Source organism: Somniosus microcephalus, chromosome 1 (genome assembly GCF_052327205.1).
Source record: "Somniosus microcephalus isolate GS21.2 chromosome 1, FLI_Smic_1.0, whole genome shotgun sequence".
NCBI classification, from domain to species: Eukaryota; Metazoa; Chordata; class Chondrichthyes; order Squaliformes; family Somniosidae; genus Somniosus; species Somniosus microcephalus.
Genome location: NC_140987.1, coordinates 304,621,568 through 304,636,372, shown reverse-complemented (window position 1 = coordinate 304,636,372; position 14,805 = coordinate 304,621,568). Strand labels below are relative to the sequence as shown.

General features: G+C 50.0%; 1 protein-coding gene across 1 annotated transcript in view; it reads left to right on the top strand.

Annotated features, from left to right (window-relative positions):
• The first annotated feature begins 779 nt into the window (after positions 1 to 779).
• mpdz (multiple PDZ domain crumbs cell polarity complex component) overlaps positions 780 to 14,805 on the top strand; it is a 399,568-nt gene continuing 385,542 nt past the window's right edge. The window contains exon 1 of the mRNA XM_085986223.1: positions 780 to 888. The gene's annotated coding sequence lies outside the window, so the exon portion shown is untranslated. The remainder of the gene's footprint in view (positions 889 to 14,805) is intronic.

The following is a 14,805-nucleotide window of genomic DNA, read 5'->3' as shown; positions in this document are numbered from 1 at the left end:
TGCTGTTTGTGGGAGCTTGCTGTGCGCAAATTGCCTGACGTGTTTCCTACATTGCAACAGTGACTATGCTTCCAAAAAAGTACTTCATTGGATGTAAAGTGCTTTGGGAGGTCCGGTGGTGGTGAAAGGTGCTGTATTAATGCAACTGGAGTATTGCATCCAGTTCTAGTCACTACACTTTAGGAAGGATGTGAAGGCCCTTGAGAGGGTGCAGAGGAGATTTAGCAGAATGGTTCCGGGGATGGGGGATCTTAGCTACAAGGACAAGTTGGATTTTGTTGGATTTGTTTTCATTAGAGCAAAGGTGGTTGAGGGGTGAGGGGTCATACAAGATTATGAAGGGGTTGGATAGGCTAGACAGGGAAAGGCTGATCCCACTAGCTGATGGTACAAGGACCAGGGGACACAGATTTAAGGTTTTGGGCAAGAGATACAAGGGGGATGTGAGGAAAAGCTTTTTTACGCAGCGAGTGGTGAGGACCTGGAACTCAATGTTTTCAAGGGGAGACTGGATAGGCACTTGAGGGAAATAAACTTGCAGGGCTATGGGAATAGAGCGGGGAAATGGGCATGACTGGATTGCTCTACAGAGAGCTGGCACAGACTCGATGGGCCAAATGGCCTCCTTCTGTGCCTCTGAATCTCTCTTTGTGCCTTTTCATTATCCAAATGCCCTGCACCTGGTTCTCACGTTGCTCCTCGCCTCTGGTCTGTGAGCTGCCGTTGTTCCGCAGTCTCGCGCTTCGATTTGAATGGACCGGCCAGGCTGAGGCCGCGCAGGCGCCCTCGCGGGGAGCAGCGGTGCGCAGGCGCACTGCGCCGTGTGTCGTCGAGCCGGGAGCCTGTGAGAGCGCTGCGGGAAGACGGTTCATTTCATGCGTCTTCAGGGTGAGATAAATGATTTACAAACGGCCGGAAACTAATGATAGTTGTGTGGTGGCCGCAGGGCCGGTTTAGGGGATGTGAGGCGAGCAGAGCAAGCAGCAACAGGGTTTTCCTGCGGTCGGCGCTCCCGAGACCCTCCATCTTCCTCAGCCAGTGGCAGCATCGCCGCCCTCCCCGAGCCCAGTCCCAGCTGGAGCGATGCGGCAAAGGCTCCCCCTGCAACAAACTCCCTCTCCCCCCCCCCCCCCCCCAAACAACCAACCCCCCCCCCCCAACAACCAACCCCCCCCCCCCAACAACCAACCCCCCCCCCAACAACCAACCCCCCCCACAACAACCAACCCCCCACCCCAACAACCAACCCCCCCAACAACCAACCCCCGCCCCCAGCAAGCAACCCCCCCCAAACAACCAACCCCCCCAAACAACCAACCCCCCCCCCAACAACCAACTCCCCCCCCCCCCCCCCCCAACAACCAACCCCCCCCAAACAACCAAGCCCCCCACCCCGCCCCAACAACCGACCCCCCCTCCACAACCGCCAACCGCCCTCCGCCCCCCGCCAACCGACCCCCGCCAACCGACCCCCGCCAACCGACCCCCGCCAACCGACCCCCGCCAACCGACCCCCGCCCCCCGCCAAACGACCCCCGCCCCCCGCCAAACGACCCCCGCCCCCCGCCAAACGACCCCCGCCAACCGCCCCCCGCCAACCGCCCCCCGCCAACCGACCCCCGCCCCCCGCCAACCGACCCCCGCCAACCGACCCCCGCCAACCGACCCCCGCCCCCCGACAACCGCCCCCCGACAACCGACCCCCACCCCCCCGACAACCGCCCCCCGACAACCGCCCCCCGACAAGCGCCCCCCGACGACCGCCCCCGACGACCGCCCCCCGCCCCCCAACGACCGCCCCCCGACGACCGCCCCCCGCCCCCCGACGATCGCCCCCCGCCCCCCGACGACCGCCCCCCGACGACCGCCTCCCGCCCCCCGACGACCGCCCCCCGCCCCCCGACGACGGCCGCCCCCCGACGGCCGCCCCCGCCCCCCGACGGCCGCCCCCCGCCGGCCGCCCCCCGACGGCCGCCACCCGACGGCCGCCCCCCGCCCCCTGACGGCCGCCCCCCGCCCCCCGACGGCCGCCCCCCGCCGCCCCCGACGGCCGCCGCCCCCGACGGCCACCCCCCGACGGCCGACCCCTGCCACCCGACGGCCGCCCCCCCGACGGCCGACCCCCGCCCCCCCGACGGCTGACCCCCGACGGCCGACCCCCGACGGCCGACCCCCGACGGCCGACGGCCGCCCCCCGACGGCCGACCCCCGCCCCCCCGACGGCCGACCCCCGACGGCCGACCCCCGCCCGGCCGACCCCCCGCCCCCCCGACGGCCGACCCCCGCCCCCCCGACGGCCGACCCCCGCCCCCCCCCCCCTGTCGCGGGAGCGGGAGGCCGAGCCGGGCCGTCGCGGGAGCGGGAGGCCGGGCCGGGCCGGCGGCCGTCGCGGGGGCCGGAGGCCGGGCCGGGCCGGCGGCCGTCGCGGGGGCCGGAGGCCGGGCCGGGCCGGCGGCCGTCGCGGGGGCCGGAGGCCGGGCCGGGCCGGCGTCCGTCGCGGGGGCCGGAGGCCGGGCCGGGCCGGCGTCCGTCGCGGGGGCCGGAGGCCGGGCCGGGCCGGCGTCCGTCGCGGGGGCCGGAGGCCGGGCCGGGCCGGCGTCCGTCGCGGGGGCCGGAGGCCGGGCCGGGCCGGCGTCCGTCGCGGGGGCCGGAGGCCGGGCCGGGCCGGCGGCCGTCGCGGGGGCCGGAGGCCGGGCCGGGCCGGCTCGCGTTTACCCGCGTCGTCGCGCTCGCCCGCGCTCCCAAAGGAGGAAATCCCCGCACCGGCTACCTAGTTAAAGGGAATTATATCCGGTAAGTAAGGGACACTCGGCGGTACCGCTACAATACAATGTAAATATGAATAATTAGACCAGTAAAAGGAAAACTGTGAACTACATTTCTTTGCAGGGGGAAATGACTACTGACCTTTTGCACTATGAACTTCAAAATTTACCAGTAGTGCTGGTCGGTGGTTTCTCTGAAAGGAAGACAATAATTAAGGTGGTATCTGAGGAGTTGCATGGTCTGATTAAGAAATAGTCCCTTTTTTGTATTGGCCCAGAAATTCGGGTCGTATGCTACCCGCGGGTGCAAGCCCCGGACCTGCACTTAACTAGCGCGCCGGCCGTTGTGCTGTGGGCCCGCGTGGGATTCCGATCCTGGGCCTTCTCAACTGCCGGCGCGCAGTGCTTGCATATCCCAGGGGCGCAGTTAGTTCAAAGTGGGCCATGGAGAGCCAATGGTAGCAGGGGCGCAGTTAGTTCGAAGTGTCCCCTGGGATCATGTGGGCCATGGAGAGCCAATGGTAGCAGGGAATGCTTCATTCATAAATTTGACAGGAAGAGCTGTCAAACCAATAAATACTATAAGCCCCAAAACATAACTAAAACTTCAAATGATTTTTTTTTTTAATCACATTTTTAAAATAACTCTAAATTACATGAAATAACTATTTTAAACAATAATTTACATTTTTTAAAAATTAATTACATTTTCTAATGGGGCTAAAAGTAAACTTAGCTTTCTTTAAAGTATTTAAAAATAATAAACCTGTGGAAAAAATGTTTTAATTTTAATTAATTCACCACTTACCTTGTTAAAAGCAGGCCTTGCGCCTGCTTTTTAAAAGTGTGACTGCTGGAGACTTACCCGCCCGGAGAACCCTGCAAAAAAAAGTAAGTTTGATGCGCACGCGCTGCCTCTCCGGCGCACGCGTTCCACCTGCCAACCCCTTCTTTCAGGGGAACGGAAGTTCTGGTTTCCCGCGCATGCGCAGTGCGTGCACGTAACCGGCACTTTCGTTGGGTCTATGCGTGAGTACCCAGTGCGTACTCACGCGTGGGGACCCGAATTTCTGGGCCAATATGTCACATCAGGATGGCAACTGTCACACCAAATCATTTTTTTAAAAGTATAATCTTTTGCTGTGACTGTGCGTTGGAAATACATTTCATAGAGTCATAGCGTTATATAGCACAGAGAAAGAGGCCCATCGTGTCCGTGCCGGCCATCAAGCCCTGTCTATTCTAATCCCATTTTCCAGCACTTGGTCTGTAGCCTTGTATGCTATGGCGTTTCAAGTGCTCATTTAAATGCTTCTTGAATGTTGTGAGGGTTCTTGCCTCTACCACCCTTTCAGGCAGTGAGTTCCACATTCCAACCACGCTCTGGGTGAAAAAGTTTTTCCTCAACTCCCCTCTAAACCTCCTGCCCCTCATCTTGAAACTATGCCCCCTGGTAATTGACCCCTCTACTAAGGGGAAAAGTTCCTTTCTATCTACCTGATCTATGCCCCTCATAATTTTGTACACCTCAATCAAGTCCCCCCTCAGCCTTCTCTGCTCTAAGGAAAACAACCCCAGCCTGTCCAGCCTCTCTTCATAGCTGAAGCGCTCCAGCCCAGGTAACATCCTGGTGATTCTCCTCTGCACCCTCTCTAATGCAATCACATCCCTCCTATAGTGTGGCGACCAGAACTGCACACAGTATTCCAGCTGTGGCCTAACTAGCGTTTTGTACAGCTCCATCATAACCTCCCTGCACTTATATTCCGTGCCTCGGCTAATGAAGGCAAGTATCCCATATGCCTTTTTAACCACCGTATCTACCTGTCCTGCTGCCTTCAGGGATCTATGTACATGCAAGGTCCCTCTGATCCTCTGTCCTTCCTGGGGTCCTACCATTCATTGTGTATTCCCTTGCCTTGTTAGTCCTCCCAAAATGCATCACCTCACACTTTTCAGGGTTCAATTCCATTTGCCGCTGTTCTGCCCATCTAACCAATTGTGTAAGGTTCAATGCAGAAGAGCAATTTGTTCCAAAACTAAAATAAGTCAGCACGTCATGTGTATAGCCAACAACCTGTAGCTACAGAATCTAATTTTGCTGGTAATTCTTTTAGATTAAACTAGTTTATCTGTGGTATCTCACAGACAGCCTGGGGTCCGGACCCTGGTTGTGATATTTAGCCTGTTTTCTGAGCCTATTCAGATGCTTTCTGTGGGGATGAGTTTAAGTCGGTCTTGAAATCAATCAGAGTTTAATTGCTTGATAAGGGAAGTTTGCAGATGGTCAGCTGTTTGTAATTTTTTATAAATGCAATTTGTTTTTGGTTCAAAGTTAGGAATAAAACAGTATGCCTTTCTAAAACTTGTAAGTGTTAAAATGAGGGCTGCAGATTTATGGTGATTGAATAAGATGCATTGCTGGTCATCTTCCAAAATATCGGTAGTGGGGAAAATGCTAGAGTCCATTATAAAAGATGTAATAGCAGAGCACGTTGAAAACAGCGACACGATCGGACAAAGTCAACATGGATTTACAAAAGGTAAATCATGCTTGACTATTCTACTGGAATTTTTTGAGGATGTGACTGGTAGAATAGATAAGGGAGAACCAGTGGATGTGGTGTATTTGGACTTTCAGAAGGCTTTCGATAAGGTCCCGCATAAGAGGTTAGCGTGCAAAGTTAAAGCACATGGAAAAATAAATTCACCCGAGTCTGTCTCAAAGTAAAAGTGAAAGTACACAGTTTATTAACAGAACGTTCTGGGAGAAGGTCATAGACCCCCGCGGTCTAGTGACACCCTTCTCGTTCTCTCTTGGTTGGTACAGCTTTTTATTCTATTTTCATCCAATCACATTGTATTACAATAATCACCTGATCACATATGGCTTATTTATTCTTTTCAGTATTAGTAAAGGTTAGTTACATCTTACTATGCCTTTGGTCACAGGTCAAATTCCCATGACCCCTATATTCTGCTGTGTCTACAATTTTTAGCTAAAGCAGCACATTTCTTTATCGCTTATTCAGAACACACACATTCTGTCTTGACCCACAGCTGCGTCTTATCTTTGTTTTGCAAAGCTTCCCTACACACTGTCCTTTGTTTAGTTCTGCTTTTTCACATAAGAAAGTAGCACTTTTCAGTCTGTACTGTCTTATCTTTGTTTTTTCACATAAGAAAGTTGTTAGTATGAGACTTCTTATCGCCACCTGGTTCCTTTTAGCTCTTCTTCATCTTCACATGACCCCACTCCTTTGTTCTGATTTTAATTCTGCTGGCACCACTTAATTAGTGGTTACCTTGGCTGTCTGAATTCTGAGAGGGTTCATTTTAACCCCTTCAGTGGTAAGGTACTGACTTGGATAGAGAACTGGTTGGCAGACAGGAAGCAAAGAGTTGGAATAAACGGGTCTTTTTCCAAGTGGCAGGCAGTGACTAGTGGGATACCGCAGGGATCGGTGCTAGGACCCCAGCTATTCACAATAAATATATTCTAGACGAGGGAACTAGATGTAATATCTCCAAGTTGGCAGACGACACAAAGCTGGGTGGGCGTGTGTGCTGTGAGGAGGATGCCGAGAAACTCCAGGATGATGTGGACAGGTTGGGTGATTGGGCAGATGCATGGCAGATGCAGTATAATGTGGATAAATGCGAGGTTATCCACTTTGGTGGCAAAAACAGGAAGGCAGATTATTATCTGAACGGCAATAGATTGGGAAAAGGGGAAGTGCAACGAGACCTGGGTGTCCTTGTGCACCAGTCGCTGAAGGTAAGAATGCAGGTGCAGCAGGCGGTTGAGAAGGCAAATGGTATGTTGGCCTTCATAGCGAGAGGATTCAAGTACAGGAACAAGGATGTCTTGCTGCAGTTGTACAGGGCCTTGGTGAGACCACACCTTGAGTATTGTGTGCAGTTTTGGTCGCCTTATCTGAGGAAGGATGTTCTTGCCGTGGAGGGAGTGCAGCGAAGATTCACCAGACTGATACCTGGGATGGCAGGAATGACGTATGAAGAGAGATTGGGTCGGTTGGGCTTGTATTCGCTAGAGTTTAGAAGAATAAGAGGGGATCTCATTGAAATGTATAAAATTCTAACAGGACTAGACAAGACTAGATGCAGGAAGGATGTTCCTGATGGCGGGAGAGTCCAGAACCAGGGGTCACAGTCTAAGGATAAGGGGTAAGCCATTTAGGACTGAGATGAGGAGGAATTTGTTCACTCAGAGAGTGGTGAACCTGTGGCATTCTCTACCACAGAAGGCAGTTGAGGCCAATTCATTAAATATATTCAAGAAGGAGTTAGATATTTTTCTTAAGGCTAAAGGGATCAAGGGATATGGGGAGAAAGCAGGGACAGGGTACTGAATATGGATGATTAGCCACGATCTCATTAAATGGCGGAGCAGGCTCTAGGGGCCGAATGGCCTACTCCTGCTCCTATCTTCTGTGTTTCTATAAGTGAAATTGTGCTTTTAGTATATGGGAGTTTTACTGCTGTTTTGGGGATCTAATTCTGTGACTCTGCCCATGTTTCTATGAAAGCTATAACTAAAAGTCCTTGATTATTATTATGTTCCTCAATAAAAACCTCACTTTTTAAAGGCAGGATAGACAAGAATACTAGGTTGGAGCTGGAAATCAGATCAGGCAGGGAAGTCATAGAATCATAGAAAGTTACAACATGGAAGGAGGCCATATCGGCCCATCGCGTCCGTGTCGATCAACAACGAGCTATCCAGCCAATCTCACTTCCCAGCTTTTGGTCCGTAGCCCTGCAGGTTAGAGCATCCCAAGTGCACGTCCAAGTACTTTTAAAAATGTGTTTAGGATTCCTGCCTCTACCACCCTTTCAGGCAGTGAGTTCCAGACCCTCACAACCCTCTGGGTGAAGAAATTTCCCCTCAAATTCCCTCTAAACCTTCCACCAATTACTTTAAATCTGTGCTCCCTGGTTTTTGACCCCTCTGCTAAGGGAAATAGGTCTTTTCTATCCACTTTATCCATGCCCTTCATAATTTTATACACCTCAATAAGGTCTCCCCTCAGCCTCCTCTGTTCCAAGGAAAACAGACCCAGCCTATCCAGTCTTTCCTCATAGCTAAGATTCTCTACTCCCAGCAACATCCTTGTAAATCTCCTCTGTACCCTCTCTAGTGCAATCACATCTTTCCTGTAATGTGGTGACCAGAACTGCACGCAGTACTCTAGCTGAGGCCTAACTAGTGTTTTATACAGTTGAAGCATAGCCCCCCTGCTCTTATATTCTATGCCACGGCTAACAAAGGCAAGCATCCCACATGCCGCCTTAACCACCTTATCTACTTGGCCTGCTACCTTCAGGAATCTGTGGACATGCACTTCAAGGTCCCTTTGTTCCTCTACACTACTCAGTGTCCTACCATTTAATGTGTATTCCCTTTCCTTGTTAGTCCTCCCCAAATGCATTACCTCACCTTCTCTGGGTTGAATGCCATTTGCCACTGTTCTGCCCACCTGACCAATGTATTGATATCTTCCTGCAGTCTACAGCTTCCTTCTTCAGTATCAACCACACAGCCGATTTTAGTATCATCTGTAAACTTCTTAATCCCTATATTCAAGTCAAGATTGTTGATATATACCACAAAAAGTAAGGGACCTAGTACTGAGCCCTGCAGAACCCCACTGGAAACAGTCTTCCAGTCACAAAAACACCCATCAACCATTACCCTCTGCTTCCTGTCTCCGAGCCAGTTTTGAATCCAACTTGACACTTTGCCCTGGATCCCATGGGCTTTTAACTTTGTGACCAGTCTGCCATGTGGAACCTTATCAAAAGCCTTGCTAAAGTCCATATACACTACATCAAAAGCACTACCCTCCTTGTTACCTCCTCAAAGAAGTGAGAGAGAAAGTAGAGGGGCTGGGAACTGTGGCGGGGAGGCGGTGGGAGATGTGGGAGCCAGGAGGAAGCAGGGAGACCTGAGCTTGAATTACACTGTTCCAAAAGAGGTGGGTACACAGGGAGTGGGAATATTTGGAAAGAAGCACCGTATTGCTCAAAGATAGGGAAGCACGTGTTTGATTTATAGAAAAAATAATTAATATTTTCCTTACTTGCTGCAGATGGACAAATAAATAATGCATAATTGTATAAACAGTCTGTTCTGTGAACAATACGTTTTGAATTCTCAGTATAAACAAAAATCTGCAGTTGCTGTATTCATTCCTATCTTTCTTTCTACCAGCCTCTGTTTTGAAAGTAGAAAATAAGCACGTAATTTTCCTGTAAAATCTGACCTCAAAAACTGTTCTAATGTTTATGTTCCAGCTTTTAATTAAATTAAACTGTGTTTCTTAGCTACTGCAGCTGGATAAATAAATCTTTATGAAAAATTAGCAAATTCTCAGTAAAAAACCAAAAAGTTAGTTGCTTTATTTATCACCCTGTGTGCTTTGCGTCTCTGTCTCACACATTCTAAAGTAACAATAAGCAGTTGGAAATAATTTTCCTTGCAAACCTCAGCTGAAAGAAATTGTAAAGTTCATCCTCCAGCTTGTTTTGAAATCATCTGAAAAGTACAAGTGTGTAATTACTGTTCTAACCTGCAGAGAGAACAATCATACCGATGCAGGCTGGGATTTCTCCACAGTGCACAGGCTGTAGCATTTTGGGAATTGCAGACACAGATGTTCTTAATTCTGCATTCATTTCACGATCACTTCCCATAGCAAGGAAAGTATAAAATTTACCACACTGCCCCTGTTAGCAGGCTAAATTTTCTGATCAAGGCTAATTAGATGCAAGTGTGATGTAAGATTTGTATGTATAAAAGTGATGGACTAAATTAATGCCATATGTTAAGTCTGTGTGTTATAATGAGAATTATTACACAGACCACAAGAGTAAATTTTAACAGGTCTTTACTAGTTGAAGGTCAGGGCGGAACTGCCCAATAAATCATTACACAGCACTTATATACCGGTGTGGTCACCACCGGTATTACAGTATACAGCAGCCAAGATAAAGTAGTGCAACCCTTAAAATAGTTCTCTTAAAGGTGGAACGGTTACATACACTACAATCCTCCCTTTTTAGGTTAACAGTATATATTCCCATTAAACATAACATCATAACATATATACACAACTTCATGTAAAAACAGTTCACAGATTCAGTCTCTCTGGAGGCTTCCTGACTCGGTCCAGATAACGCCTCGGTGGTGTAGTAGTTTTCGGTGGTGTAGTAGGTTCTTTTGGCAAGGTCGATTCAGCTTGAATGTCAGTGTCGGGTTCATCTGGTTCCAGTATCACCGGATCGGAGGTAGATACTATGGGTATCTCTGCTTCATCATTAGGCATATAGAGTTGTGGTGTAGGTTGTCCCTTTTCGGATGACGCTATGATCTGGTCAGCATGGCGCCTTATTATGCTTTCACCAATGTTCACGGTATACATCAGCGGTCCTAGTCGTGTGCAAATAGTTCCAGGCTGCCATTTCTCGGTACGGTAATCCCGGGCCAAAACTTGTTGACCAATCTGGAAGGTTCTAGTTGGCCTTTCATTCATGCCTTGAAATTGCCGGTTCTCTACGTCCCTTCCGATGTTTGGCTTGATCAAATCCAGCCGGCATCTTAGTCTTCTATTGAAAAACATCATGGCGGGAGTTTGGTTTGTGACCGCATGTGTTGCATTCCTGTACGCCAACAAGAAGTTATCTACCTTATGTTGTAGATTTATGTCTTCATTACCCATGGCCTTTATGGCCTTCTTGAAGGTCTGGACAAACCTTTCAGCTAATCCATTGGTGGCGGGATGGTATGGGGCGGACGTGTAGTGCTTAACCCCATTGTTTTTTAAGAACTTCCTGAATTCTTCGGACACAAATTGCGGTCCATTATCAGAACAGATCTGTTCCGGCAGCCCATTCCTGGCAAATATGGTCCTTAATACTGTGATGGTTTTTTCCGTGGTGGTGGAGGACATCTTTATTACCTCCAGCCACTTGGAGTGTGCATCCACCGCGATTAAGAACATTGAGTCCATAAATGGACCAGCAAAGTCGATATGTACCCTTTGCCATGGAGATGAGGGCCACTCCCATGGATGCAGAGGAGCTTGTGGTGGGGCGTTTTGGACCTTCTGGCATCCTAGACAGCTCTTGGTCATTTCTTCGATGTCACCATCGATACCTGGCCACCACACGAACGCTCTGGCTAGGTTCTTCATTTTCACTCCACCCAGATGCCCCTCGTGAAGCTCCTTTAGCACTTTATGCTGGAGTTTGGGTGGAATCACCACTCTGGATCCACACATCAAAGTTCCTCGGCACACTGACAGCTGTTCTCTTCTTTGCAAAAATGCTGGCAACAGTGGTTCGCCATGTGCTGGCCATCCCTTCACCGTTAAATCGTAGACTCGTGAGAGAGTCGGGTCATTTCTTGTTTCCTTTTCGATCGTAGAATTTGTTACTGGTAGACATTCCACTGGTTGAGTGGAACATCTCCACTGGGTCCACTGTAGGCGCCTCTAATACCGTTGGCAACGGTAGGCGTGATAAACCGTCAGCATTCCCATGCTGTTTTGATCCTTTGTATTCTATGTCATATTGGTGTGCCCCTAGGAAAAGGGACCACCTCTGTAGTCTTTGCACTGTCATAATGGAAACGCCCTTTTTAGGGTTGAATATGGATACCAACGGCTGGTGGTCTGTCAGCAGTGTAAACTTCTGGCCCTGCAGGTAATGATTAAACTTCTTTACTCCCCACACCAGGCTGAGAGCCTCCCTATCTATCTGAGCATAGTTGCGCTCAGCGGAGGTCAATGATCTGGATGCAAATGCGACTGGCCTTTCCGAGCCATTTGGCAACTTGTGTGAGAGTACTGCTCCAATACCATAAGGAGAAGCATCACAAGCTAAACGAATAGGTAGCGTTGGGTTGAAGTGAGCCAACACTTCCTCTGAGGTGATCAATGTCTTGCTTTTGCGAAAGGCGTTCTTACAGTCCTCGCTCCACTTCCATGGTACTTCTTTCTGCAAAAGAGCATTCAGCGGGTGCAGCACCGTGGATAGATTTGGCAGAAACTTATGGTAATAGTTAATCAACCCTAGGAACGATCTCAACTGGGATACATTTTCCGGAGCGGGAGCCTTCACAACAGCTTCGATCTTGTCAGGTGACTTGTGCAGCCCCTCCTGGTCAATGACATGAGCACAGTACGAGATCCGTTTCTGAAAGAACTCACATTTCTGGCGATTAACTCGAAGGCCATATTCCTTCAACCTGGTGAGCACCAGTTTCAAATTTGCAAGGTGTTCCTCATCGTCATCTCCTGTAATCAGGATATCGTCCAAGTAACATTGAGTGCTTGGAATTCCCTGTAATACCTGCTCCATGGCCCTCTGCCAAATTGCCGGAGCCGAAGCCACTCCAAAAACCAGTCTATTATATCAATACAAGCCTCTGTGCGTGCTGATTGTGAGATACTGGCGCGACTCTTCCTCAACTTCCATCTGTAAGTACGCTTGCGCCAGGTCTATCTTGGTGAAGCGTTTCCCACCAGACAATGAAGCAAAGATATCCTCAATCCGCGGAAGCGGATATTGCACCGTGTGAAGCACCGGATTAACTGTGATCTTGAAGTCTCCACAGATGCGGACCTTCCCCGGTTCCCCTGGCTTGTTACTCGATGAACGCTTCATGACAGGAACAATGGGCGTGGCCCACTCACTCCAGTCCACCTTAGACAGTACTCCTGAACGTTCCAGCCCTTCCAGCTCAGCTTCCACAGCAGGTCGTATCGCATACGGTACCGGTCTGGCTTTGAAAAATTTTGGGTTTGCATGTTCTGCAATCTTGATTTTTGCCTTAATTCCTCTGTGTTCCCAGTCCCTGTTGGAACACCTCTTTAGCCTCATCCAATATTCTGGACAATCGTTCAGGTTTGACATCTTTTTTTCCGGAATCTACCGTTATTGCGTTTAGGGAGTGCCAGTCCATATTTATTTTTCTGATCCACTCCTGTCCCAGAAGTGGTGGACCCCCCTCAGGTAGTACATATAAGTCCATTCCTTGGTGTTCTTTGCCCTTGTGTATCACCTTGACTTTTATCTTTCCGATGGGGTATACTTTTTGCCCCGTGTATGTCTGCAATACTATCTTCGTATCCCGTAGGGGAATATGTTTGAATAACTTTTTGTAATCTTGCTTATTCATGACCGTCAACGCCGATCTGGTGTCCAATTCCATCTTCACTTGGACTCCTGCTATCTGCAGTGTGACCCAGATAGTTTGTCGGTCAGCTTCCTTACTCACGTTGTGAATTCTCAGACTACCCAGTTCCTTGCTGTTGGGAGTCTGAATCCGAATTCTGTTCATCCGAACTCTTCTCAGCCACCTTATGTACCTTTCTGCACTTTTCCTGTGGTGACTTTTTGTTGCTGGTCTTCTTTCCTGACCGGCATACTTTAGCTATGTGACCAAGCTTGCCACATTTTCTACATTCCTGGTTTTTAAACCAGCATTGGTTCTGATCGTGTGTTGTCTTTCCATAACGATAACATTTCGTTGTACCCAAAGCCATTTGATCTATGCGGAGTACCGCTGCCTTCAGCTGCATTTCCGCAGTGCCTCTCGCTGCGGCTTCGTGCGATGCTGCAATAGTGACAGCCTTATCAAGTGTAAGATCATTCTCTTCAAGTAGCCGCTTTTGTGTTCCTTCTTTCGACAACCCACACACGAATTTGTCTCTCAGTGCCTCTGTCAGGCTTTCCCCAAACTGGCAGTATTTCGCTAGCTTACGCAGTTCAATTAAATACTCCGCGTTGCTTTCCTCTTTCAGTTGCGTTCTCGCATAAAATTTAAATCGTTCCGCTAACATCAGCGGTGTGGGGTTCAAATGATTCTTCAGGACAGCAACAATTTTAGCGAAAGTCTGATCCGCCGGTTTAGCTGGTGATAGAAGATGCTTCAATAGCCCGTATGTCTTCGCACCCATTGAGTTTAGTAAGGTTAGTGCTTTATCTTCATCTGATATTTTATTTGCCTACAATATACCTCTATGCGTTCTACATACGTGGCCCAATCTTCAACATCGGGATCAAAATCGTTGATGTTACCACGCTTAGGCATCCTCGCGATCTTCTTGAGAAACAAAAGAATTATTTTTTTCTTTTTTTTTTACAAAATGGCGGTTTCCCGCGCTTGTCTTCTTCCCCTGCCTCCGAAAATGGCGGCTTCCCGCGTTTGCCTTTCTCCCCCGCTGGCTGTAATGGCGATTGCCGTATTGCTGCGTTCGCCCTCCCCCAGCGGTTTTCAAATCGTGCCTCCCAGCCCCTCTTGCAGTCCGGTCCTTTCCCCCCGGCTGCGGCTGAGTTCTCCGTGGTTTTTAAAAAAAAAAAATTTCTCCCGCGCCTTACGCTGACCCGGTCGCTGCGCCTCGCGGCCTCGGTAGCTGCCCGGCCTTTTTCACCGGTCGCGGTCGAGCTCTCTCTCGACGCTGTTGCGTCTCCCAGCCCGCTTGCAGCCCGGTCTTTCGCACCGGCTGCGTTTGCATTCACCGCGGCTTCCGTGCCTTACGCTGCCCCAGTCTCAGCGCCTCTGGCCCCGACTTCTGTCCGGCTCTTTTCCCCGGCCGTGGTCGAGTTCTCCGCCCTTATATCCTCCGTTTTTTTTGTTATTTTCTCCCCTACTCACAGTCAACGTGGCCGACTTGCTGCTCGTCGCTGATCGGCTTACCCACCACCGTGATAGAAGGGATGATCACTGCCTGTTGCTGATGGAAGGCTTCGTGTCAGAATTCTTCCTTTGCTCTGCAGACCCGAGTCTTTTCTCAGCAGAATGATGAGGGCGGATGCCTCCTCTCGACGCCCGTTAAACTGCCTTGGATGTATCTCTGCCGCAGGGTAAGATCGTACTCGTCGCCACTGTTAAGTCTGTGTGTTATAATGAGAATTATTACACAGACCACAAGAGTAAATTTTAACAGGTCTTTACTAGTTGAAGGTCAGGGCGGAACTGCCCAATAAATCATTACACAGCACTTATATACCG